Source organism: Manacus candei, unplaced genomic scaffold, assembly GCF_025592945.1.
Source record: "Manacus candei isolate 608988 ecotype Guabito, Panama unplaced genomic scaffold, ASM2559294v1 h1tg000057l, whole genome shotgun sequence".
NCBI classification, from domain to species: domain Eukaryota; kingdom Metazoa; phylum Chordata; class Aves; order Passeriformes; family Pipridae; genus Manacus; species Manacus candei.
In genome coordinates, this window is record NW_026138105.1 from 6,301,875 (window position 1) to 6,329,109 (window position 27,235).

The 27,235-nt window shown below is 41.4% G+C and overlaps 1 long non-coding RNA gene across 1 annotated transcript; it reads right to left on the reverse strand.

Moving 5' to 3' along the window:
- Positions 1 to 796: 796 nt before the first annotated feature.
- LOC127477848 (uncharacterized) lies at positions 797 to 3,695 on the reverse strand. Its single transcript, XR_007907052.1, has 3 exons — positions 3,617 to 3,695; positions 2,352 to 2,403; positions 797 to 826 (listed from the first exon to the last, which is right to left on the reverse strand). It is a non-coding gene; the product is annotated as an uncharacterized LOC127477848 (long non-coding RNA).
- Between the last annotated feature and the right edge of the window lie 23,540 nt (positions 3,696 to 27,235).

A 27,235-nucleotide genomic window follows, 5' to 3' on the forward strand; every position in this document is an offset into this window, starting at 1 on the left:
GGTTGCCTGTGTAACAGGCACTGAGATATCCAGAGATTGTACTGGGGACTGTGACAGCCTAGTTAGTATGGACAGGAGCTTTGGATCCATCCCTGTTTTTAAATCCCAGTTCATATATGCCCCAAAATTCTTGGACCAAGATATCCACTGATTTCAACTGAATAAGACAATTCCTCCAGCACAGCTTTGGAATTACTCATGAAAACTAATAGAATGTACTGATGTCCTGCTCCCATTGATTTTTACAAGGGACTAAAGTTAATGTATTTATTAGGGATTTAGATTTACACCCTCTCTGTCCCAGAAATATTTTCTTATAACATTAGCTGGGGAAAAAAAAATATTTTCCAAAATCTGAACATTTGCTTAGATAAGAATGATTTGGGTACAGGTAGATTTTCCTCACCTTTATTATAATATTTTTTATTTGTTCTGTAACAACAGCAAAACCCCTCCCAGTGAGAATCAAGTTGTTATGGGAAGTGAGTGTGTACCTGGATTTCCCCAGAAGCTCTCTGAACATGGCCACGGGGAGACTGCAGACTGCAGAATTAAGGCTCTTCATAAACTTGTTCCACTCTGCCAAATCAAGCTTGAGAATTAACACAAGGATCAGATCTGGTAACTTCTCTTGAATAAGGCTTGAAAAAGAAATGAAACATGAGAGAAATCCTCTTGTAGAATTTGGCCCAGGCACAATCCATCTCTGGGAATTATTCTAAGGCCAGTGCTGGCCCAGATTAACTCCTGCATCACTTTCCTCAGGACTTACCTTTGTACAGCCTGAGCAAGTAGGGTCATGTCTGGAAATCTAGATTTGGTTTTCCTGAAATAGAAAAATAATACCAACATAAAACAACCAACTAGGCAAAAAAAAAAAGAAAAAAAAAAAAGAAAGAAAAAAAGGAACAATATCTTTGTTTTGTTTTGTTTTTTTTTTTTTTTTCCTCTGGTATAGAGCTCATGGAGGGATCCCTGGCTGTGTCCCACACTGTTGCTGGTGCTGTGCCACACACAAGCTCACATTGTTATTTATTACACTTTTCACTTGGCCTTTCAGAGTGGAAGGAACAGGCAGACTTGACTTTTTAAAATGCAAATGACCCAGAACCTTGAAGGGCCATGGCATAGTTTCCTAACTTCCTGAAGCTCATAAAAATGTGTCTCTAGGACTGTGTTATGATGGGAGACCCCCAAGAAGCAGCACAATGAAAAATGGCACTGAGCTGTTAAGCACAGAAATCCAGCCCATCTCTGGAGATGCTCTGAGTGGTGAGTTCCCTTCTCCTGGGCCTGCTCTCAGTGTCCCTCCCACATTTAAAGATCACATCGATTCCATAGTGGTTCACTGGCACTGTGCCCTCGAAGGAAAAAGACAGGAGGGTTAAATGGTGAGCAGCCCTCAGTTTTGAAAAACTGCTGAGCTCCACCATATGGACTGTTCTGTGGCAAGGAATATGCTTTATTGGCATTGCTTGGAGGTTTACAAGCAATCTTCTTGAAGTTTTAATGGTTACTTGGGTGATTTATCCCATCTTGAGAGTCACTGCTGTTAGGAGACACCCCGTTCTCGAGCTCTTGCTTTCCTTTATTATGAAAACCTTTAATCTTTCCTACATGTACCATAAATAACCTCATTATGGCCACACAGAGAAAGTGTAACAGTTCCCATGTAAGTTTTGACTTTTTACTTAACACTTCTATGAGCTACTTTAACTTCACAAGGGGGATGCTTAATATACAGCAGCAGAAATTTGGGGTCTGAGGAGTAAGAAAGTGTCATATTCAATTTTGTCTTTGCAGACATTAGGCCCAACATAATTTTTCAGCCAGGACTGCTGGCATGGAGACAGGCACTCTTTGCTTCCTTCAAGTTCTGAAGGGCATCTCATGCTGCTTATTCCAGTCACTGTTTCAGAGCATTTGGCACCTTAATATCTGATATCTCAACCTAATATTTCTCTCCCAGCATGTTACTTAAATCTATTCTGTACCAAAGTGTTTTCATGGAAAGACAAAAGGGATACCTTGGTATTCTGGGATGGGATGCATTGACAGAGTTAAACATGAAGACAGAAGTGTTGAGGTTCACAGAAGGTGAAACATTTCATTCAAAATATCCCCTGAATGTATTGAAGACAAAGTCCACCAAAGTGAAGGATGTGCAGGAGAAAGGAAAGTCATACCAACCCTACTAGATCAGCTATATCACCCTTTTATATCACCATCTAAGGAAAAACAGGGCATAGTGTCCTCAAACATCAAATCCTCCAAACCTCTACTGCTCCACATCAAATCTTGGTCTGGATCTGTCATGTGTAACTTTCTGCTCTTTGCCTCAGTTCATTTACCTCGAAAATGCAGATAACAATTTTTACTCCTCTTTGTGAAGCTTTGTCGGCTCTATGGAGAGAAAAAGACTATTAATGGTCAGCACTAATACTGCTATTTTTTTTCTTTAGCTTTGGTGATTGTGCCCCAAGGGATTTTCTTTAACAAAAACGTCAGTTCTGCCTTTGGGACTATGTGGGATGTGGATCACCACACCCATGGGTGAAAAGCATGAGACAAATCTCAGATAAGGAGGGAACAATTAAAGAATTGATGCTTCATGCATCAATTAAATTAGCATAAACCAGCAGAGCAGAGAGCCGGAGAGGAGGGATCTGTAATTGAAGCAAAACTCTAAGTGCATCTCTTTAGATAATTGCCATCTCAAAGATTGTAAAAAAAGAGAGACACAGAAAGAAAAGGACTGGAGGGCAAATTACAACTTTGGAGTAGGGGTGGACTAAAGTTAGAGGATGCATTCGAGAGTTATGCAGGGAATTTGCAAAGGGTTGGGCAGTGTTTTATGGAACATTTGCCCTTAAGTTTCAAATATGTCCTTGGTTTTGTAAGGGGGATGGGGAATGCAGGGTCTGAAATGCTTCTCTTTTTGGATAGAGGACAGTTGATTTGAAATTAGATAGAAGAAATAAGGTATAAAAATGATATATTAAAATAGCCCATCATTTCCTTTATCCCAACTGCCTAATTAGCAGCAGCTCATATCTTTTGGAAATGAATTAGTAGAGAATGTAGAGGGGGTATATTGTCAATATGCCCAATAAGTTGTCCAGTTAAAACCTAATGATAAATATATATTGCTGAAAATTCCAGAGGTTCAGATTATTAACCCAATCCATTTGCTTTCTGTCCCACTTTGTTATCTTTTCTCACCTAGAGATTGTAGCAATTTGGAAAAGAAAGCACTTTTTATTTGCTAAAATTATTTTCGGCTCCTAATACAACTGAAATCTGGAATATCATTTAAGTGCCTATATGCTCCTGCAGTATGGAATAAACACCTCATATTAAACCAGGACTTTAGTTGTACTTTACTATTGTTATCAGGAAACTGTAGGTAACTGTTTTCCCCTTTGTGAAACTCAGTAAGGTCTATAGTTATTAAAGGGACATGTGATGTCAGTAGTAAACTTATTATTTTTTCTTCTCACTCTGTGATTCTGATAAGGGAAGTTCCATTAATCAAACATATGCCCTGGCAAGGCAGCAACCCTGTGTGCATTTAGAAAAGCTGGGAAGTTTTCTTTGGAAGAAGCATGAAGTGTACCAGGTTATGGGCACAGAATCCCCTCTGGTGAAGGTCAGAAATCCAGCACAAAGGAAACACATCTGGGATTGTTCCTCCTCTTGAGTCTCTGTATCCACAGGGAAGGGATCAATAACCAATCCTGTAAAAAAAAAATTAATTAATTAGCATTTGTGGAGAAATAGTCCCTTTTGGGGAAAAGCATTCAAACCCAAAACACAGCCCCAAACCCAGCCTGATCTCCAACACAGGAGTGCAGTCAAAGTGCTGCTGTGAACACCTTTCCTTACCCTGTCCATGTGCTGCACTGGTGGGTGATGAGAGAGATCTGATTCTCCTGGCAGATGTTAAACTCCCCTGTAAATGCACACCTTGTCTGTGAGGATTTAGCCTTCAGAGGCAATTTGTTGGGATAAAGACAGATTATACAAGTTAGCAATATATTATCAGGTGTTTTCAGATGCTGTTACTATCAAGACAATCAGTTACCAACTTTAACAAGCTGATCTGACAGACAAAGGTGCCATAATCTTCCCAAAAGTTAATGTTCCCTGGTTGGGACTCACCACTAGGTCCACCTGTGGCTGAGGCCACACAGTCTGTGAGAATTGTTTACTTTAACCCAGCACATATTCCCATAAGTCTGGGGCTGTTTCCCAATTTTGAAGATGGTGTGGGGAGGGGATTGGGAGCTGATGATAACGGGATGGAGGAGATTAGGCAGCTAAGCCATCCATTTTAGTTCCAGTGATCAAATTTCACAGTCTTTATCTGAAGCACTGAGTAGCCAACTTTTCAAGTGAGGATAAAATGAGGGAGTGCAGCTATAACCAATAACTTAATGCATGTTGATTGTCACCACAAAATTGCCATCTACCCAAAGGTGCTGGGTCTTTGTGCTTGAGCTGGAGAGTTTGATCTTATAAATGTTTATTCTTGTTATCTGTAGAATTACTTACAGCAAAAAAAGCTCTGCCCCCAGTTGTGATTGCAATCTCGGTGCTCACAGTGAGTATCAAGCAGAGAGATGAGGTTTGTTAAGATCAGCTCAGATACCACGGACCAGATTCTACTCTCAGGCAAACAAAATGCTCAAGGATTGAATAGCAAATGCTGTAGTGGAGCATTAGGTAGAAATTTGTTGTCAAGGGAAGGAAAAAAAAAGAGAATAACTCAGGAGAATTAAAAGTCAGTGTTGCCCAGACATTTTACAAGGAACTGTAAATGCTTGATACTATGGGTGCCAAATGCTATGAAACACAATTAAATGTTATTAAGCTTTTTTATGATAGGAGAGAACTTTTTCTTGCAAACAGTTTTTAACTAGCAGCTTTACTTGTTTATCCTCAAGAAGAAAGATCTTTACATGTAGTATTTAAATCTAAAAATGCAGTGTTATACATATTAACATTCTTTGAAAGCTCCCAAGAGTTTTCCAGACCTCCCATAGGTACCCTGGGGGGAAAATCAAAACCACATATGGGGAAGTGTGGGGGTGAGAAGAGAAAGAAAAGTTAGTTCTACGTGGATTTTAATGCATCTGATCTCAGGAGGCATTAAACAACAACCAAAAAAGTGCATTTTACAAGGTGAACACTGTATTGATTTGAGATTTTTATATCAGAAGGAGCTCAATTAATCTGATTCAGGTCGACTGACAATACATCCCCACCTTTCAGAACCAGAAGCAACTACCATAGCAACAAAATATAAATAAAAAGTACACAGCAAACCCCACTATAACAAAAGATAACGATGGATATTGTTAAAAATGGAAAAGCCTGTAGTTTAGGTGCCCAAATCTTTGAAGGTGTTCACAGCAGTATTTCTGTCACAGGAAAGACTTGAGGTCAGTTTTAAATACAGATGGTGATTTGATCTTTGTTGTTATTTTATTCTAATGATTACATGCTCTATAAACAGAACTAGACAAGTCATGGTTCTTGTGAACTGCTGGAGTAATAAACACGTTATTTAAATTAACCCTGTAGGACTGACTGTACAGAGTGAAATGAAATGAAAAGGTAGAGGGGAAAGGGGAGAATTTGGGAACGAAAACTACAAGTCTTTCTGACTTTGGTGCCGTGGGATCAGAAGCTCGTGTGTACAGTGTCTGAGCTCTCAGAAGGAGCACTAATGGTATTTCTCCAGGGATTTGCATGGACACTGCCACCCTGTCTGCCTGGTTGAGACCCTTCCAGTGTTGCCATTGGTATCTGTAACCTGGAAACCTCTTTTTTTTTTTGTTTGCACGTGGAGTAATAAATGTGTGTTCTGGAGTGCTTTTGGCTGGTTTGACACCACAAGATAAATAATACAGCACCGTATCAGAGTTCAGTCAGCTGTCACCCCACAGAGAACAAAGATATTCAGAGGGTATTGCAGTGGGTAAAATCAAGAGCTTTTATACCTATTTAAACACATTGCAATTTAATTTTCAACTGAGATTAGAATAACTAATTTCCATTATTTTGCTTTAGAAAAACACCACAAACCAAACTCCTGAGAAAGTAACTTCTGTCTAGTTTGTTGAAAAGAGATGACCAGTGGTTTGGGCTCCAGGGGCTGCCTTGGCATTGCAGAAAGGTGGCAGAAGGTGCCTGTCAAATGACTGTCCCCTCCTCCAGGGTCCATGATGCACATGGACAGAGACTCTCACCCCACAAAGTGCCAGCACTGGGCCAGTGACCATCAATCTGCTCCTGCCCAGGCACCTGCTCACCAGAACATGACTGAGACCTTCCTTACTCTTTTCTCCAAAAGGAATTCCAAGAGCAGGAATGTTTTCTTATCGAGAGCAGCAACTTTCAGGCAGGCAGACTCATGACTGCTGGATCAGATAAAGTAGCAGTGGAATTTATATGGTCCCCATTACAGAGCATCTGAATATGATATGTCACAACATCACGCTGCCGTTGGGAAACATTTTCATCTGCACATTTTCCTGCATAAAGGGTGAAACTGAGGCAAAGAGAGAGCAGGGAGGTTGCTCGAGGTTGCCCAGGAAGTTTGGTTGAGGGAGGACATGAACATGGGCTGTCAGTGTCCTCAGCCAACACACTCCCTCTGCACAACTGAAACTGTGGGATTTTCATTGATGGTGGTGTGTAGTGAGATGTGTAAAGTACATGGAGATGTTAAATCTGATGGACAAGATGTAGTCAGAAGTCCACAAGAGGCCACACGTGCTCCTTTCACGCCCTGTACAGAACCTGTGCTGACTCCTGTGCCACGGTGAGCAAATCATGGACACAGAACAAACCATGAATTCCAACAGCAGCTCCTGGAAACTGGTGGCTGGATTTTCCCCTCCTATTCAGCCATTTGTGTTCAGTGCAGCTGGAGAGTGAGGCACAGCCTGGAGCTGCCCCGTGTCAGCTGTGAACTGCCCAACCCCTCACACGCATCGGGAGGGTCGAGGTGAGGGAGTTCAGAAGTGCCAGTAAAGTGAGTAAAGACACCAGAGCCGTGGGATGGGGGGTACAGACAACCACAGTGCTTTAGCTGACAGAAAACAATGCTCCTAGAAACCAACCAGCCCTTGGCCATCACCAGCCTGACCCCTTAACTTCTCTCTTACCCCACACGTTGGGATGAACTTCTACACCATCACTCGCTGGCTGGAAATTGAGCATTTGAATCTTTGAATCGTGTCCCCTTTGTAAAGAAGTGAACAATAAACCTCTCTCAGGGACTGATGTAACTCAAAGGCCCACTCTGGAGAGACATCCTGACCCAACCCAACTGCTTTGCTTTTGCTTGCCGGAATTGGAAGGTTCCCTTTGCTCTCCTTGGTGCCCCAGCCCTGCCTGCACTGCTCTCTCTGTGATTTACTGTAGATAGGTTCCCACCAGTTCCTTTTTCAGGGTGAACCGAGCACTTTCTCTTTTTGGCTGCTGCGTGACCACAATAACGGCCCAGGTTGTGCTGAGGAGCAGTTGAGCCTGAGAAGAGAGAGGAACACTTTGAATTAACCCCAGCTTTGTGCTCAGACAGAGATTTTTATCAGTCACCCAGCAAAAGTCATTTTTGTGCAAGAGGAAGAGATAAGATAATATGAAGAAACATTAGACATGTATTTCCACTTCTTATGTTCGGATGTACAGGGGTTTAAAGAGTGTCACAGGGCACTTTCTTAAAAGATATTACAAAAGATATTGCTGGTCTAATCAAAGTTCAAGAAACAGCCCTGCTCAGGCAGCAAATTGGAAGTTGATAGACAGCTCCAACTAAGTTGAAATTATTTGTATTCTAGCAAAAACATGCCAATAAGTAATTGCTTGTTTGTGGGCATACTAAGGAAAAGGGGCTATTGAATAAATATAACTGTTGCTTTTTAATGGTCAAAGTGAGAACACATGTAATATGGATTATATGATCAGATGGATGTTGTAAATCTAGAGATGAATCCGGACCCTGCAGCTATAATCTCCTGAATCCAGTTTGGAAGCTGATTGTAACCATCCAGATTTCATAGGCTTTCATTAAAAAATGAAAAGATAAACAACCCAAATCTATTCTCTCTGTAAATAAAACAATAAAGAAAAGCCTTTTAATTCAGCACTGAAACCAACCCCAAATCTACCTCCTGCTACAGAATCCATGAGCACATCCTTCATTTCCTCCTGTTTTCTGCACTTCTATCTACACTTCCAGTGTACTTAGTAAAACTCCATGTGTTGCAAGCCATATGCCAAGCCTGAAGTTCATGCACAGGCTGTGGAATTACAGGTTGAAATTTAAATGACACATGACAGAGAAAAAAAATGAAATAAAAATGGTTTTTTGACATTTTTATCTCAGTATCACACCAGAAGACAGAGAAATAGAGTTCAACACTGCATTTAATGAATATAACTGAATATGCTGACCACAGGACTGCAAACAAATAAAGTCCAAGGGAAACTTCATTTCTAATGCCACAAAAGCAGTTTTGTGTCATCTGAAGTCAGTGTGACATCCTGGGGTTATTCCCAATTCAGCAAAGCACTTGAGCAAGGAAGTTACTCACGTGCTTCAAACAAAGAAGTTCAATCTGAAGTCCAAATGTTTTAACAGAATGTCTTGTCCCTTTGAGTCAAAAGATGTCTTGGCACTGGATTTGCTCCAAGAGCATAAGGACAAAAATACAGACTTCAAATAATTGTGGAGAATCCCACAGACTTCAGATCGGGAAGAGATTTCACAGAGGTTTTTACCTGTGCTAATACCAAAAATTCCTTCTTTTCCTGCAGTTCTAGGAATGTGACTATTAAAAATTTCAGTGATTAAAAATTTAACGTATTTAATATGGAGATACAGAAATTAAAATGTTGTGTTACTATGACAGTTGGAGTTTTGAATATTAAAATTGTAACGCCACTTTAAATTTGAAGTTGATTTATATTTTCAACAATTTGTCTGACTTGACCACTTTCTGGTGTTTTTTTCATAAGGGATGAAACAGGAAGGGTCCTCACCCTTTGATTTTTTTTTTTTAAGACAAATATTATTTATGTGATTTAAAAAAAAAAAACAAAATACCCTCCCTCCAAACTTATGAATTCTCTCTTTGTTCCAGCTGATTGTAACACTTTGGAATTAGGCGAAACCATTTGGTGTGTGCGTGCGAGACCATAGAATGAATTTTATTACAGCTACAAAACAGATTTTCAGGAGTCGCTGAGTAACTGAGAGCAGATGAAAGGGAACCAGCTGAGATCTGTGCACTGCAAATTGTTTCCCCATGATTAAACTATTCCATCCTCCGGGCTAACATCTCCCTACTTGTTTGGCAACAAGTGATAATGTTGGTGATAAAAGTCTCCTGGATGATCAGGGAAGGATGATAAGAGTTATTATTATCTTTTTTGGGGGGCGTTAGCAAACACTTTTGTGCAGATATTTTGCCAAATACAGTGAAATATGGGGGATTAAAATCGTAATAACAATAAAAAAAGAGACTAACACTGTCGTATTGCAGCATTGCCAAAGGTGATGATGTGTTTCTAGACTTTTGCCTTGGGTAGAATACTGAGAGCACTCTGATAGTATTTAGAAAGTGTGTGGCTGTGTTTTGTTTTTCTGTTATTATTTCATTATGAAGCTAATTATTTTTGCTCCAATAATAATTTTTATTATTTCAGTAATAATTACAAATAATTCATGCAGATTATTTCTATGCATTACTAGTTTTCATAAACTTAAATTTACTACTCCTAGCGAAACCTGCATCTGGCTACTAAATTACAACTAATTCCTCTCCAGAGTGAGAGAAAAATACTATTTATTCCCCAGGATAAAAATGAATTAATAGAATGTGTTGAACAAATTATGTTCATTGCTTTTCTTATCTGCTGTGAATTTTTTACTTGTTTTAGAGTGTTATATTTTTGACAAATAATTACAAATGTATGTCCCTAATTTTCAAAGGTGAATCAAGCCCTAAGCTGTGCATTTGTATTTTGATTAGGTCGATGGGAATTCGAAGAATTCTCTGACTTTGCAAATCAAGTCACATTTGCAGGTGCTGCCAGCCTGAATTTTGACTAGTACTCAAAAATATAGTGTGAGCTGATGTTTACAAGCATTCCTGAATAAAGGCTTAATTATCAATTCAAATGTTAGGTTTCAGCCATTCAAATTTACACTTTAGGCTTAATTTGTGTGTGTGTGAAAACCTCTGGAAACCTTTGAAATCACAAGTTTAAAGTACAGATAAGCCCAAAGAAAGATTTTTGAGGCATTTAAAGTCAGCTAAAGATTTAAAAAAAAAAAAATCGCAGGAAACTGATACCAATATACAATCACTACCACAGGAATCTGAGCAGTTGGACTCTCAAATGCTGCCTGGACACAAAGACCCCCCATTATTCCAGCATCCATGTGTGAGGCACCCAGGAAGCTGCTGCCTCACCAGAGAAGGTTTATGTGCAGCCTATTCAATCCCAGAACTTTTGCTACTAAATGGTTTTCAAATACAGTTCATTTTCATGGCATGATCTTTAATGAAAAGTGCCTGCTGAGTGCAGTACAAACCATTTGGTGCCCCAGTGTCAGGGGAGGAAAAGAACAACATTCAGTAAAGCTGAAGGTTTTTATTATCACGTCGTAAATGAACAAATGGCATCTGTCAATACAAAGGAACTCATAGGGGGTATAGAAAGGAAGCTTAGTTATTACACTCAGGGTGTGCTGCTGAAGTGACAAACTGGAGTTTTATTAACATGCCAGTTATAGATCTCCTCTTCCTCCCCCACTGCCCCAACCCTTTCCTTTTACCTCCTTCAATTTGGTCCATACCAGAACTGCTGTAAAATGAGCTTTGCTCAGACAGTGCTCACCAGTTCATGCTGGAAGCTGCAATCATCACTATAAGTAATTAAAAGTGGGGGCCCCCTCATATTCAAAATAAAAACCTGGCCCCAAATTTAGCCCTTCTTTGAGGAGCGTCACCACATGGGATCAGTCTCCAGGAGCACTAATCCCATCAGAGTTTTCTATTTGGGCAATAAACATCTCTCACTGCACTGATAAATGACAAAGGTGTTTATGAGCTTCAGGAAATGTTTATACCAAATGTATCAAGCCCAGGGATGAGATTGCTCATGCCAGCAGGGAATTGGGTTGGGAGCTGCAGAGGGAACGGAAAAGGGAGCACAGGGGGTGGGAGCCTCGGCAATGATTTTTACTGGAAGGTATTAAGGCGTTTTTCTCATAAAAGGCTTTAGTGGCCTTGAGCAGGTGTGGCTGGAAGCTGGCAAAGCCAGGGAGGCACTGCCTGGGGGGAGCAGGGGAAGCCCTGGGGACCCCCCCCTCCCTGCCTGGAGAAGGAAGTGGGGCTGGAAGTGCCCCCCCTGCACCCCACTGGGACACCGAGCCCGGCTGCAGGGTCACAGCAGGAGCGGTTCAGTGCCAGGGAAAGGGGAAAAGCTGGGGGTTGTCTGTGGAAAAATTGTACAATTAGACCTACAGTAGATTGAAAAGAGCTTAGCAGGCCAGAGTGAAATCACATTAACAACCATGCAAATACAGGACACTGGGCATTTTTCATGGAAGAAGAAAATACCAGAATTGCTTATGTGCTTTCCCAGCTTTTTCGAGTGCAGGGCAGGGACCAGGTTGCATTTATGATTAGCAACCATCAGAACTGCATTTAAAGTGAGGCATGAAAGGAAGTGCCTTTCAGTTATGACTCTAAACAGCAATTTCAGTGAGACTTCCTTTATACACTGCCCAGAATACCAAACCAAGCTGCTGCTTGCTGATGGAACTAAGTGCAATCAGGAGTTTCATACCAGCCCAAAAGGAAAAGATTCCATTCAATGAAGATGAAGGACCAAAATAATGTAGCCAGGGGATTCAGAAGATGCAGAAGCAGGTCTAGATCAATTTACAACTCAGAGTGACTTTGCAAATTCACAGCTTAATAGTGCTTGCCAAGGTTTGGGAATGCTGGGGTGGTTATGCACAGCCTGGACTGGCCTGTTGGATTCCCTCGCCCCCCACAAAGCAACATGCTTTAACTCCATTTCAAACACTAGTAGGGTGGACATGGACCCCCAGGTTTTTAGGGAACATTACAGTTCCCTCTGGGGATGATGCACAACCAGGCCCTGTCATACCCCTGGCAATGAATTATGGTCCCAAGTGTTGGAGCAAACTCATCCCAAGTGGAAATTGTGCAGATACTGACAGAGATTTCTTGGGATAACACCTACTCTTTATTTTTCACCTTCACCTCCTGATTCCACCTTGCTCCAACATTATTACTGTGTCATGAAAAGAGAAGTGTATCTCTCAGATAGGCTGTGATACTGAAGAAAAGAACTCCAAAAATGTATTGTCAAAGCCATTTGGAGGCTAAGCCATGCTTTGCTTGTCTGTCCAGCAGAGATATACCCTCAGCTGAATGCTCTGTGTGGCTCAGTTGGCCACAGACCCTTTTCACACCTGCAGAGAACCTGCCCCCACAACTTGTCCAGTGCCTCTTGTCATAAAAAGATTTATCAGAACCTCTGCACAAAAGCCACATTTCCTTTCACCCATGGACAAATTAAAAAGCCTCTTAAAGGCAGAATAATCTCAGGGATGTCACCTTTTGTAGGGGATGGTTTTATGTGCCCATTTCCTTCTCATGCAGACTCCTGCTTTTACAGCTTAATGACAGCAACCCCTCAGCTCCAGCGTCTGCCAAAAAGGGAAGAGAAGCAAATCAGGGCACCTGGATGGTCCTTTTCTCTCTTCATCTGAAGAGCAACATCCCTCAGAGCTCTCTCACCACTCTCCCTGCTCTGAGAACACATGCTTGGCTGAGGGAATAAACCTGATATGTCTAAGTCACCAGAGCACTTCTTCAGCCCTGACTGAGCACAGGACATTTCAGAGAGTTCCCACAATATTAAAACAGGAATCTTGCCTGAGTAGTCACCATCCTACAGTAGAGTTACACTGGGTTTCTGAAAAGCAAATTACCTGTGCATTGCCAGGGATGTGGTGACACTCTCAGAGAGTGGAACCTGCCTTCAGCAGAGTTTTAACTCAAAATGAACATAAAATGCTAACGGATGATATAAAGATATCCAGGCTGTGTCAGCAGCTTGTTTTTGAGTTTTATGTGGTAGGAGATGAAAAGGGATTGTGGGTCTTTGGCAGATGGAGGGCTGGGAACAAACTACAGTGTCTGTTTCAGATTTAAAAAACCCACCTTATAATAAAATAGCTTGGTTGTCCCCATGTCCTTGTGGTGGTGTCCACTGTAAGGGATTTGCTTGCTGGGGGAGATCTTATAGTAAGAGTGGTTGTTGATATAAAAGAGAATGTTTGGGGAAAGCAACTTTTAAATTAATGATTTACACTGGAAACATGATTGTGGTCTAATGTGTGAAGAAAACAATCCCTGAGATCCTGGGATTTACATATCTCTGAACCTGTGCATGTTTCAGAGCTTTCCTGAACCAGGGCCTTCAAGGATTTGTCTTCACCTACATGAAGGTGTCGCTTTAGACCCAGCAGTGGGGATTTGACAGTGAGATAACTAAGTGGAGACAAGGGCTTTGGTGTTTGGGGAGGTCAACAGTGGCCTCACCTCCCCACCAGGCTCTGGGTCTCCTCTGGGGCTCTACTGGAAAATAAAGTGTGGGCCAGGAAGACACAGTCCGAGGTATTTTCTGTGCTGGCGTTAGAGGAGGTGGGATAGCACCTAATTAGAGGTTCCCTAAGAACTAGATCACATCAGCTGACACATTCCTGCAGTCTGGAAATACAAATGTCCTTCTCTGATATCCAGCTCTTTTCATGAAATGCATCACAATCTTTGAGACTTCTGCCTCCCCATCAAACTCAGGTCAGACCAGGCAACAAATTCCAGAGTTGCTCGAGGAGAAATGTCTACAGAGAGAGCCAGACACCACATTATCACACAGGTCTCCTTTCCTGAATAAATGGGGACAAAGTGCTCTAAATTTAAAATTCATAATTTATAAAGACTTCCTTTATATCATCATACTTTATAACACAACTAGAGACTGTGAATACTATTACTGACTATTCCTGTAGGTACCACAACGTGACCAAAGTGCTTCTTTCACCTGCTTGTTCTGACCTCGACTGTACAGTGGTTTGAGATGGTTAATGAGTTAATTATTGTGAATGAGATACCAGTCACGTAAAACTTTCCTATTTTCTCTCTTAATGGAGATTTATACATAACATGCCAAAGCTCCTTTTGTAGCTGATACGCATGTGACACAGTCACATGAGCAGTTTAAGCACAAAACTCTCCCCCCCCTAATTGTCATGTACAAACAAAGGAAAAATCCATTCAGCTGAGAAGGGGGAAAAGCTTCAGCTGAGGGGTTTGGGGTTTTATATTTTAATAAGAAAGTAATTTTTTGAATCACGTGAGGAAAGAGGTTGTTGGGAAAGAAATTCCAGACAAAAGTCACCCTTATCTAAGGACCCTAAAATAAATAGGGTGAGATCATCCGAAGAAGTTATTAACACATAAACTCTGCTGAGCACAAGCATTGTGACCCACGGTCATCTTTAGTGCACTATAGTGACTACAAAAGGGATATAAAATGTATGGAACTTTTTTCCCCTTTTAGCTCATGCAGTGGTAAATTGTCTCGTCCTGCTGATACATTGCTGTTTGTCATGAGTGATCTAGAAATGAAAGGAACAAACACAAAACAAATCACTGAAACATTTCACACCTCATCATCAAACCCATGTTCAGAACTCTTCTCTTTTGTTGTGCTCTACCAATAATCATGAGGGGAGAATCAGCCCATATATTTTTTATTAGAGGCACTAAAAGTTCTGCTTTCACTGGATAAATCTATAGATTTTTGAAGTCAGTAATATTTTTTTTTTAAGAAACAAAACCAATGCAGATATATTGCTGCTAACACTTGACATCTTTTCTAACAGCTTCACAAACTATTCTAAGTGAGGGAAAACACTCCTGTGGAACAAGTATAACTAAACCTTTCTTGGTTTTTTTTCCTTTTTTTTTGCACAAGAAAATTGAAGCACTGAGACAATTTCTGTATATTTTCCAGTACAAGTAAAAGTACACCGGGAATTCTTCCTCTACTCTCTGCATCTGATAAATAGTTTTTTTCACTGTCTGTTTAATGTACTTTTCTTTTGCCATTCAGTGGCAGCACTTTTGGCTTTCTGGGACAGGCTCATATTTAGACCAGGATCAGATAAGCCCCAGGCTACTTACTGCAGTCTAGGAGCCAGACTGACCGCATTTAAAATAAGAATTTTCCACGTTGTTACTATTTAAATTCCGAATCAGAGAAATGAGTTTGCCCAAACCTCTGCAAAAGCCTGTTGGCATTGCATTAAAATTGCCAGCTCTTGAAATTATCCCACCAGGGATGAGGCCAGGCAGCCAGTTCCCCCAACACAGTCACTGGCAGCACCGCCAAGGTGGCTTTTGAGATCCAGGTGGACAGGAGATGGCAGTTCAGAGCATCCCCTAGTAGCCAGATGGAGATGGTCTCTCAGGACACCTGGTTCCCTGTCTGCCAGGGCCATTTGGAGCCCTCAGCTTTTATCCAGAGGTCCCTTCACATGACCTGGGCCAGGCACAACCTCCACACCCCAAACTGAGCAAATCAGAAAATAAAGTGATCCTGACACGTTGTTTTTGCTGAAATTTCAGGTGGATTTTTCCCAGTCTTTTTTCCTCCACATTCCCACAACAGCTGTGCTGGCACACAGAGTGGCTAAACCCAGCATTATTATGTGCATATAACATAAATAACCAGGGAATATGGGCACCTTGACCTAAATCTCCTGGCAGATCCTGCACTCTGGCTGGACAGAAGCCTCTTGGGCTCAGGAGCAATGCAGCTCCTTTTCCTTCAGAGGTGAGGAAACCTCATTTTTCACAGGTACAACGAGGAAAAACTCATGCTTAGATTGAGTTGGAAGAAATGGGTTTTGTGTAAGTTTCTCTTCCCCTCTCTTGCTCCTCCCCTGCTTCTCCTGGCATAAACTATTGCATTCCTTTAAGATTTATGAAAGATTATTTGAGTGAGAAGTGAATGTCTCTGCAAATGACTAACTGACCTTCCACCTATGATCATGACCCTAAACCAGATGAGCCTTTTGAAGAAATATTTTGGATTGAGTTAGGAAATGGCAGCGTAATTGAAACAAACTTGGTGGGGCTGTTCAGCACTCGGGGAGGACAATGCCATGGTTGGGAAACCTTTGTCCACTGCTTTGTCTTCTGGAGAAAAGTTAAGGGTCGATTTTTCCACATGCAAGACAAGACATAAGGAACTTTTCAGACTGTAGTGGTAATAAAAAAAAAAAAATGAGTCATTTGTTTTAAAAAAAATTATTTCATGTCAAGAAAACAGCTTTCATCAGGTCTATAAATCAGCTGCAAATTAAAGTACTTGAAGTGGTTTTTTGATTTTTTTTTAATTGGTTTACAGTGAGTGTCTGTCCATATTTCTGAACAGGGAACACTGGGCATGGAAGAATTTAGTTTTCAGTCTCACAAGAGCTACCAGACAACCAGCAATGCCCCTGTTATGGACCTCCAGATAATAAGAAAGCAAGGGGTAGGAACAGCAATGATGTGAGAAACTGCTCCGAGACTAAAAATGATGACACTTCAAAACTCTCAAGGGTCACCGAGCCAGAGATCTCAAATACAAGTGGAGTTTTCCATTATTTCTACGAACCAAAGCAGGTTTTGCTCGAGGTTTAGTCCTTGGTCTCTCCCCCCAGTGCCACTACGAGGTGGCACAGACGTGTGAGCTGACAGGGCTGTGCAGGGCTGTGTTTTGCTGCCTCACGTTGGGAAGAAGCTCTAAGGGAACAGGCTCGAATGCTGAACAGCATCTGGCTTATTGCTTTGCTTTTTACATTCAAAGCAATGGTATTAACTGGGCAAAATAAAAACCTGGAAGGATCTCAAAGACTGATTTCGTAAAGGGATTGACTCGGGCAAGGAAATCTGAGGAGAAGAAAACTCTCAGTTTAAGCCACAACAAGTTTACAGACTATCACTAATTAACCCAATTTACAAACTGGAATTCAGCCCAGTGCCCCGGGTGGAGGGAGGGAGCAGTTTGCATCATCTAAGTCTGGAAGAAATAAATTTAAAAACACGAAATGGGGAGTGATGTGCACAGACCACAATGAGACCAACAGTCCTGACCTCCTTAAGTTTATTTCTTGCTTTCTTTTTTTTATTTTATTCTATTTTTATTGTAGTTTTATTTTGTCTAAGTGCTTCAGTTCTGATTCACCTTCAGTATTATTACCTAAAATGGGCTGAAATCCCAGATTTACTCTCTTTTTGCATGTTTTCAACTGGGGGGAAAGGGAGGGGAAAAGCCCAGTGATTTATCACAAACAGCAATAAGATACAGCCATAGTGTCTGGTTAGACATTTTAGTCATATGACCTTCATCTTTGCAAGGATCTATTGTTACATTCCATTTATTTTTGTCAATATTGACATCTGACCATGGACACAAAATGATCTTTTTTCCCTGCCTATACTCTCCTGTCCAACTTTGCATTAAGAAAGCAATTCAAAAGCCTAATGCATGGAAAGTGAATCTTTTGTATTCACTATAATGCCCAATTTTTCCTTTGGAGTTACCAAAGCTGTCCAAACAAGAGCTAGATTTTCCTTTTCAGGAGAGAATAATGGAAACTTTAAATGAAATCAGAAGGTTACTTGACCTGTTAGAAACTCTGAGGTAAAACTGATGTGAAATTATAACATAAAGCCATGTGAGGCTGTTATATAAAACCATAGTAGTGCATTATGCAATCTCATATTTTCAACAGAGCTAAAAATGAAAAGACCTCAGAAACTTGCAATGATTATGGCAGCTGCTAAACTATCATATTTTGTGTTGTTGCCAGGATGTGAACCTGAATATGATTTTATTTCTATTTACTCACAGGAAAAGATTGATTAGGAATAATCAATCTGTCAAAAGGCCTTTCAAAGAACAAGGAAAAAATATTGCTGCTTGCTACTGAATTTCACCCATCACTTGCAGGGTGAGTCTTGAGTACCTGCTGAACCTCAGCAGCATTTTACATGCTGCAGCTCCTAAAATTACCATATAATTTCAGATGTTCATGTCCAGCTATTTCACTGACACTGGAGAGCTGTCAGAAAGCAGTGATTCCACCTGAGAAAATACAACCCTTCCTTGTAGATGTCTTCCCAAATTTTAGCAGGAGAGTACAGAGAAACAGAGGGGGAAAAAAGCTGATTTTCACGCACTTCTGCAGATCTAAACCCATGACTGAGCACTCAACAGAGACAGAGCTGGTACTTTTGCTCCAGGTAATAGATAAAGCACAACATTAGTGGTCAAACCCTGCAACTGAATCAGAAAGAACAGCATTTACTGCATTAAATCTCCTCCTGTCCCCCTAATGTTTTGGGATAGGCATCCCCAAAGAAAGGAGGTTGCATCGTCTGGCCTAAAAAAAAAGGGAAAAATTGTGCTTGTAGCCATTTTACCAGTAAAACCATTTAGCATCAGCTTGTCTGTGCTGTCCTTGTTGAGCAGGACAGAGCTGGGAATGCCCCAGGCATTGATGACACTGGTCATGGCTAGAGAGGGGCTCGCCCTGCTGAAGATCACTCCAAGTCCAGATCCAAACTCTGAATTATGACAGGATTACAGAACTGGCAGTGACACAGCCAGCTAATCATGCTTTGCCTTTAGTTTTAAAGAGAGAGCAGAATATTTTATGAAGATATGGGTAATACATGAATATGTTGCCACACAGTCACTGCAAGTATTACATGAATGGAACACACGAGTCTGCCTTAACCTGCCTTCCTCTGGGAGCCTTTTGTTAAAAATAGGTTACAGAGGGGAAAAAAAAGATCATATTTTAACGACTTTAACTTAATTTTTTTAATGCACAAGAATTAAAGGAGTGGGTGGTGTTGTCACCTCCTGGAAGGGCGTTTGCCCTTTAAGTTGAGTGTCTTTTTGTCTTTCTAGCCGGCATTTCGCAAGCATTTCTTTTGCCTGAAATTGTTTTCTCCCCGGGTTCTGTGCATTAGGTTGACAATGCACAGAATTGCCAGACAGTTTTGTCACTTATGCCATAGACTTTACTGTTCCTTTGAACCTTGCTCGGCGTAAAAGAAGTTTTTCTTAATAAGTAGTTGTTCATCCTTTGATATGCACATCTGGATGTGCCTCTTATCTGCAGCATGGTAATGCTGCTTCCTGAAGATAATGATAAAAGAACAACTGCAAATAACACACACACACAAAAAGAAAAAGAATAAAGACCAAAATGCTTTCAGATTTCTTTTTAAAAAAAATATCCATGTGGAGAAAAGGGGAAAATTCTCTCCCCTCCTTTCTTTGGGCTTTTACAGCAGCAAAACAAACACACAAACCCACAAAGAAAATGGTTGAAATATTTACATCTAGAAATCCACAGCATTATCAGTGTGATGACATATAATGTCTCTGAAAGTCTTACACAGCTCAAACAATATCTTGTTTAGATCTCAATTTGATACCTACAATAAATCCTGGCCTAAACATCAACAATCATCAATTCAAAAACATATTTCCCAGTGCAGTTGATGAACTGATGAGGAGGAAAAGTCACTACATCTGGGGCTGAATTTTTCCATTTTGGGCTGGGCTGTAAGCAAAACTTTCCTTAACTTTTAGAGTAAAACTGTTTAGCATCACATTAATCATGCCCCCACCAGCTCTTCAATCAGTTCCTAATCTCAGTTGCTTCATCTATTTTCACACTGGATTTGAGGAAAGTGGTTGGTGGGGGCAGGATCAATCCCACCACAAACAATACCCCACCAAAATGCCTTTGAGACCCTTGTGCTTCCTGCACAAGGTGTGATTTGCCTTTTCACTCCCCGCTTAAAACAAAATACTCCAAATAAAAAGTTTCCAGATCTCAAAGTTAAGCCAAATTCACAGAAATCTCTGCTTTCCCCAGGCTGTGCAGCTGAGACTCCCTTATCTCTGTGACTATTTCACAGCTGCCTTTCCCTGGGATAAATCAGGAAATAGCGAATCCAGCTTTTTGGTGGCTACACTCAGTCATTAGCTCTGTCTGCTGCATATCCCCACAGAGCCAGGGATTAAAGGTGACCAGCAAAACTCTGCTCCTTATAAAACTCGGCTCAGGGCTGTGGCTGGAGGTGCCTCTCCAAGCACTGAAAGCACCAGGGGCTGTGGTGCTGGACCCTTCCCAGCCTTACAGATAACATTCATGAATTGATCCCTCATTAGTATGCAGCAGGCATGGGAAAATGATAAACTCCTATTAACACTGTCATGGCAACTGAAAAAATGGCTGCTTTGGAAGAACAAGGTCCACAACAGAAGAAAAGCAAAGGCCTCTTTCCTTTCTTCTGTTTGACATCTGTTGTTTAACATACAAAATTGTATTATAGTGACACACACTAGCACAGGCATGGTTAAAGGTTTGTCAGTGATTGTTATCATTATCAGCTCCTATTTTCAGGGCTTATGTGGCTCATCTCTGAAATTTCGCCCTGGGCTGTGACCTGTCATACAGGATTTCAGCCCAGGAGCAAAATTTATTGTTCAGATTTTGTCTGGATTGTGGCTGAGCAGAGAATAAAAAGGAAAAGTTATCATTAACTCATTCCCCTTTGGGACAAAACCTCAGAAAATATACTGTATATTTTTTTTAATCCAAGTTAATTTAAGTACATCTCTCAAGAAACTTAGAAGATCTATTTAAAAATCACATTAAGGTGACACAATTATTTAAATCTAGTAAATTTGTTTATTGATAAAACATTGATAGTGTAATTTATGTATTTTATATTAATTATAATTTTGTTATAATCTAATGAGTTTACTTCCAGAATAAAGAGTCTGTGCCATTTCCTACTGAGAAATGGTTCATAATGTGGATTTTTACTCCCTATAGATAATACTTCGTGTTGTACCTGACTGTAGTTCTGGTGACCTTGAGGCTCAATTTTCTAGTTTTTAAACTAAGGACAGTTATAAAATATTTCATCTGTCACCCCATCAAGCAAAATAATAATTGTCAGGGAGTCTGAATTGATTGGTCAGAGATTCCAAAGGCTGATAATTACTCTCCCTTCCTCATTAACTGAATGAAAAGGAGGGAAATCCACAGGCTGGGATCCTGCACTGGAGGGGAGGATCCTGCCCACCTACCTTGGCTCTGGATCCCTCCAGGGGCAAATTTAACTCCTTCAAGATGGCACAAAACCCAGCTCCAGTAAAACCACGGGAGGCAACACAGAGACCTCATCAGCAAGTCTGGGCAGGGAAAGCCCAGCTCTCGGCACAATTACAGTCTGAGGGCAAAAAACCATTAGAACTCCTACTAATGCCACGTTAGTTTTACTGGGGCCAATTCCCAATCTGGTTTGTGGTCTGGACACCCCACAGCCCCCTCTTCCCGCAGCTGGGGAGGTGGGATGTGGTGCTGGTTATCCCAGTGCCCACTGGAGCAGTGCCATGGGAACCAGCCTCAGGTCACCTGAAACTGGAGCTTGAGCAGGGCCCAGTAACCAAAAAATACGCAATTAAAGAAAAGACCGCCACAATCTTTGACATTTTTATCTCTCTGTCAGGGATTATTGTCTAAAAGTTCCGACTGCGTGTCCACGTGCTCAGTTGCTGTCCCACACTGCTCTCACCTGCTGGTGGCCAGGACATGGCTCCAGACTCTGCACACAGGGTCAGCCACTCCTGTATTATGGGCTGAGACACTGCTAGACATGTAACAGAAGGAAAAAAAAAAACAAACCAAACAACCCAACAAATCTAACATTACTGAGGATCTGGTTTAGGCTTTATCCATCTCATCATCTCCATCTCCATGGATCTGGGGCAGAAAGTTCCTGTTGACACAAAGGCCCTTCTTCCCATGGCCTCCTGTCCTGCTTTGGAAGATCCATTTTCTTTTAAATGCTGCCTTCTCTCCCCCAGCTAATCACACACATTCATTTTACGTAGGTTGCCCCTCATCACCCTGAGCTGCACAAGACTCCAGGATTTTCTGGCATTGGGACACCTCCTTTTTATCCCACATTTTCCTGTGGGATGCTTCAGACAAGACTATGGTGTCTCTCACAGCTTTCTACACGAGCTGCAAATGATTTACATCCCCTGCCTCATACAACTGCATCTCTGTTACCTTTTGAAAGGAACTCTGGAAAAACAATACATTTGGCTAATTATGAAATTTGGCCAAATAAATCACCTGGTATCTGGGAAATTTGGTGATTAGCATGTGAAAGAGTGACACAAACCCCAACATCATCTGCATCTTTCAGAGATCTGTAAGAAATGCATTTTTTTTTCTGTGCACCTGCATCTATTAATTGCTTTCCCACAAGAACTCCCTCTCCTCGAGACTGAAGCTGTGCTGTGTGCAGATAAATGCACACGGAGGTGATCTAATTTAATTTCCTCTCATTAATAGCCTTCCTCCATGGCAACATTTCAACATATCAACTGTGACAATGAGGACACCTGAGTATACACATATTCTGGGTAGTCTCCTTATGGGCAAAAGTCTGTCAAGCTGATTAAATGAAATAAAAAGAGAATTTTTGAATGTGTTTCAAGCAGCTTATTGAGAGTTACTTGAGCAGGGTGATATTTTGAGCAAGCCATGGGTTTATACACAGTTGTAGGCACAACCTAAAAAACAGGCCTAGGATTTTAGCTTTTTAGAGCTGCTGCTAGAGCTTCATTATCCCTGCAAATATCTTAAACAAAGGGGGAGAAGGGCTGCCCCCTCCCAAGGCAGCTGAGGGCAGGAGGAGGTGGCCAGAGGTGTGAACCCAGCACTGCCATCCTCCCATTACTCTCACCCAGTTGTTAACTACAATGCTGGGCTATTTAAATGCTAATATTATTTAGCATGCAACAATCATTCAGGTTGGAGTCCCGGATTTGCTGAGAGGAGAAAGAAAAAAGAAACTTTGAAAACATTGCCTTGCTGTTCCCCAGGACAGCTCCTCACTCATATGGATTTTGGGAAGGACATGCTGGCAGTGCCTCACAGTTGATACATGGGGTTTGGTTTTTTTTAATTCTCTGCATTTTCAGCTGTCAAATAGAGAAAAGTTTTGCTTTTACCTATTCTTCTGTCCTTTATCTGAGTGCAGTTTTTCAGATTTTCTTTGTGTCAGATCCCATAACACTCCTACATTCTCTTAGTTATTTTTTCAGGGGAAATTTGGAAATGGAAAACCCATCAGAAATGGATATAGTGCAAGGCCCAAGTTGAATTTCATTGTGTTACCCAATTTGTGAAGAGGAGAGGAAGAAGGAAGGTCACAAAGCAGACTTTGTGTCTGACCACTTCTGAGATAGCAGCTTCTTTACAGCCTGCGTGTTGAATATCACACCACAGAACCTGCCATTGTTCCCATCCCGGTGGCTGGTCCAGACAGACAACAACCAACACTTAAAGAAATCATCACTGACATTACAGAAATGCTGCTCTGTTTGCACCCCTGGAGCTAAGATAATGCACAAAAAGGACACCAAAATCTGCTCCTGTCCAGAGAAAAGAACAAAACCAGAAGACTTTGAGGCTTCCAAACAGGAAAACGGAGTCAGGTGAAGAGCTGAACAAAACTCACATCCTCCTCATTGCAACACTGACATCCTGGATTCAGAAACCCCTTTCCCAAAGCTATTTCATTCCCTTCAGCTTCCAAAAAAAGAGAAATCCTGAAAGTGTAAATATGCTCCCTTAGTCCCCAGCAGCTGGTTAATGAAAGAGATGCTGCTCTGCTGGCCACCTTTCAGGTGGGAGCAATACTCTTGGTTTCTAGGAATGAGGAAAGATTGGGAGAAAAGTGTGATCTGGGGATCTTTGCTCATCCCAGCTCCCAGTTGACTGGGAAGGAGCTGGGAGTCCTGGTTGCCCTGACCCTGGTCCAGCCTGCCTTGTAGATATGCCCTGGAGCTATAGATGTTGGATGCCAAGACTCACTGAGAGTTGTCCAAAAAAAATACAGACTTCAGCAGGGAAAGGGAAATAGAAACAAACTGGAGATTTCTCTCCCTGTCCCCCTTTTGGCTTTCCATATTTTCAAATAGAGCAGCATTTTGTGTTCCCCTTCTGCCTCCTCGTTTACTGGTAAATGGCTGTGAGGTTTGGGAGGGGAACTGCCAACCTTCCCTGGAGGTCTGAAAATCCAGAGCACCATCCCAAAGCCTCTGAGGACAATCCCTCTTTGCTGTGATACTTTCCCAATTTCAGTGAGCTCAGATTTGTCCCGTGCATAAGCCTCTTCCACATTTATCCTTGCTCTAAAACTTGATGAGATAGACCTGCTTGGTCTGAACCTAAAACTTGCTAATAAACCCAAGTAAAACAACAAAACCAAATATCACAAGTTTTTGTTTTCAAATGAGATTTTCTGTCCCAGTTCTGCAAATTGAGGAGGTGGAGAGATTTGGGACAAACACACTTATCTACAGTGAATACAAGCCCTGAGCATGTGACAACTCATATACTGCTGGTTCCCATGCATTTTTGCTTTTGAATTACACAGTATTCCCTTTAAGGAGTTGGTGAAGGAGACAGTATCCCAATGGCTTTTTTGGAGCCAATAGAAGCAAAACAAGCCAAGCAGCAAAGTGAATTGTCATTGGTGTGATAATCTTCTGAAATACACTAACATGTAAAGCAAATCTAAATTGACTCCTCCAGAAGATAACTTATTGCATTTACCCTTAGTGACCGTGGGATCAGAGCATACAAGTGTTTCCATAGCTGGCAGCACAATTTTTCCTGACAAATGGTGTTCCAGGACGAGATCCATCTTTGGGAACGTGTTTAAAGTCCTACCTGATTACTCCAGTGGCTAAGATACAATTTTAGTCCTTTTAGCCTTGCAGGGCATGTGCAGGACAACTTTCCTCAGGATGAGATTACTTTGTGACGTTACAGCCCCTGGGACAACACCTCTGTTTTGAAGAGTAGACAGAGAACAAAGCAGACCCCCTAATTTAGTCCACACAAGGAGGGAACAAAAAGTATTTTGCCTTTCTCTGTGGCAGCTTCGGTTGTCTGTGACAAAGGGCATAAATTGCTGTTTACCAGGGGCAAACACAGGGGTTTATTCATAGTTCCAGCCAGTTTGGGAGCTGAACAAATGCTCTGCAGCAAGCACAATTTTCACAACAGTGTTATCACGCTGGTATGTTCAAGCCATCAAATTCCAGTCGTGAAAAATACCACCTTGTCATGCCAGTTTTACAGGTAGCACCTAAAAAATCTCAGCCTTGCATTGCCAGTGTCATTGTTACTATTCCAGTGTGCAGCAGCAGACCTGTTTCACAGCCTGTAACTCCCCTTGAATTACATATTACTCCAGAGGTACTTGGGGTCAGATGGGAACTGGATTTTGTATTACAGATGTTTCAAAGCAGAACAAAAAGGCTGGAAAGGGGTGGTGATGAAGGATGCTAAGCTGGCAGCCTAAAGAGGGAACATGCACTATGTACCTAGAAATAACAAGGGGCCCTCAGGTCAGTCTGACTTATCCTCTCCCAGTGAGGCCTGCACTGGGAAGAAAGCTGTTTAATACTCTAGAAACTCCTTAATAACAGCACTAGTAACAAAAATAATAACAAAACTACAGTATCTGATTATTAGAGTGAGACTATCAATGTCTTAGAACAGATAGTGAAACAGTATGCAAATGAGAATCCTGAAGGATTTGGCTCTAAATAGCTGGGAAGATATTTTTAGGAAAACAAAATATTTCTTAGCCCTCAGCATAAGGGTCTTATCCCTCTCTAATTTTCCCAGTTTCGTGGAATTTGATGCAACACTTAAGAAAAAATCACCCTGGAATAGAGGAGGCTTTGGGGTGACCAAATTGTGGCTTTCCAATACCTGAGGGGAACCAAGAAGAAAGATGGGGAGAGACTATTTACAAGGGCCTGGAGTGACAGAACAAGGGGGAATGGCTTCACACTGACAGAGAGTAGGTTTGGATTAGATATTACAAAAAAAAAAAATCGACTGTGAGGGTGGCAAATCCCTGCCACAGGTTTGCCCAGAGAAGCTGTGGCTGCCCCATCCCTGGAAGTGTCCAAGGCCAGGTTGGATGGGGCTTGGAGCAACCTGGGCTAGTGGAAGGTGTCCCTGCCCATGGCAAGAGGTGGGACTGGGTGGTCTTTAAGGTTCTTTCCAACCCAAGCCATTCTGTGAAAAATACATTTCAAGCCATCATATCATGATTCAATGTTCTAGATTTAAAGTGTAAGACAAGAAAGGAAACCAAATCAAAACAACACACCTGCTTTACAGGCACTCGAGTCCATTAAAAATGGGAACATGCAGGAACTTTATACAGTTCCTCATTATCCTGTGGAGTTTACCATGTGTGTTTCCTCTGTATATCTCTGGTCACCTACCAGCTGAGTATCTTCTACAAATCAAAGCCCATTACTATGGGTCTTACAGAACAGAAAGAACACCAAGTCCAATCTGGCAGAGATTTCCCCAGAATTTGGGGAAAACGTTGCACATGAGGAATTTAAGGACCCTTAGGCCAGCTGAACAATCTCAGAGAACACCAGGACTTCCTTCAAACCACGATGAATAGTAATTTACATCACATCATAAAAACTGAAGGGCACCAAACCCTTTAATTAGCTGATTTCAACACTCAAGTTTTTCCCTGCCCTCATATTAATAGAGACCTTGAAGTCTGTAATGGCTGTGATAAGATACTTGGTTACATTGATGTAATGTACTTTTTCTTATCAATATGCAAACAGGACCCTAATCTATTTATCTCCTTCACATTTTATTTGGGGAATGGGGACAAGGAGGGTTGTCTTTGAAGGTTGCTTTCAAACTCTGGTATCTAATGAAACCAAGATGACATCTAAAGCGAATAGTAATAGTTATGTGCAGAGAGGATTGTTTTGTTTTTCAGGAGTATTTTCCAGGTTTTATCAAACAACTTTTAGAACAGGCTGCAGAGGGTGTTTGTGCAGGTCAACCATTGCAAGCATCCCTGGCAAAATAAGGCACAGTAACCCACAGATGTCCCTTGGGAGACCTAATGTATGAGGCTAAGTACATAACAGTCTTTAATTTTTCAAGGGG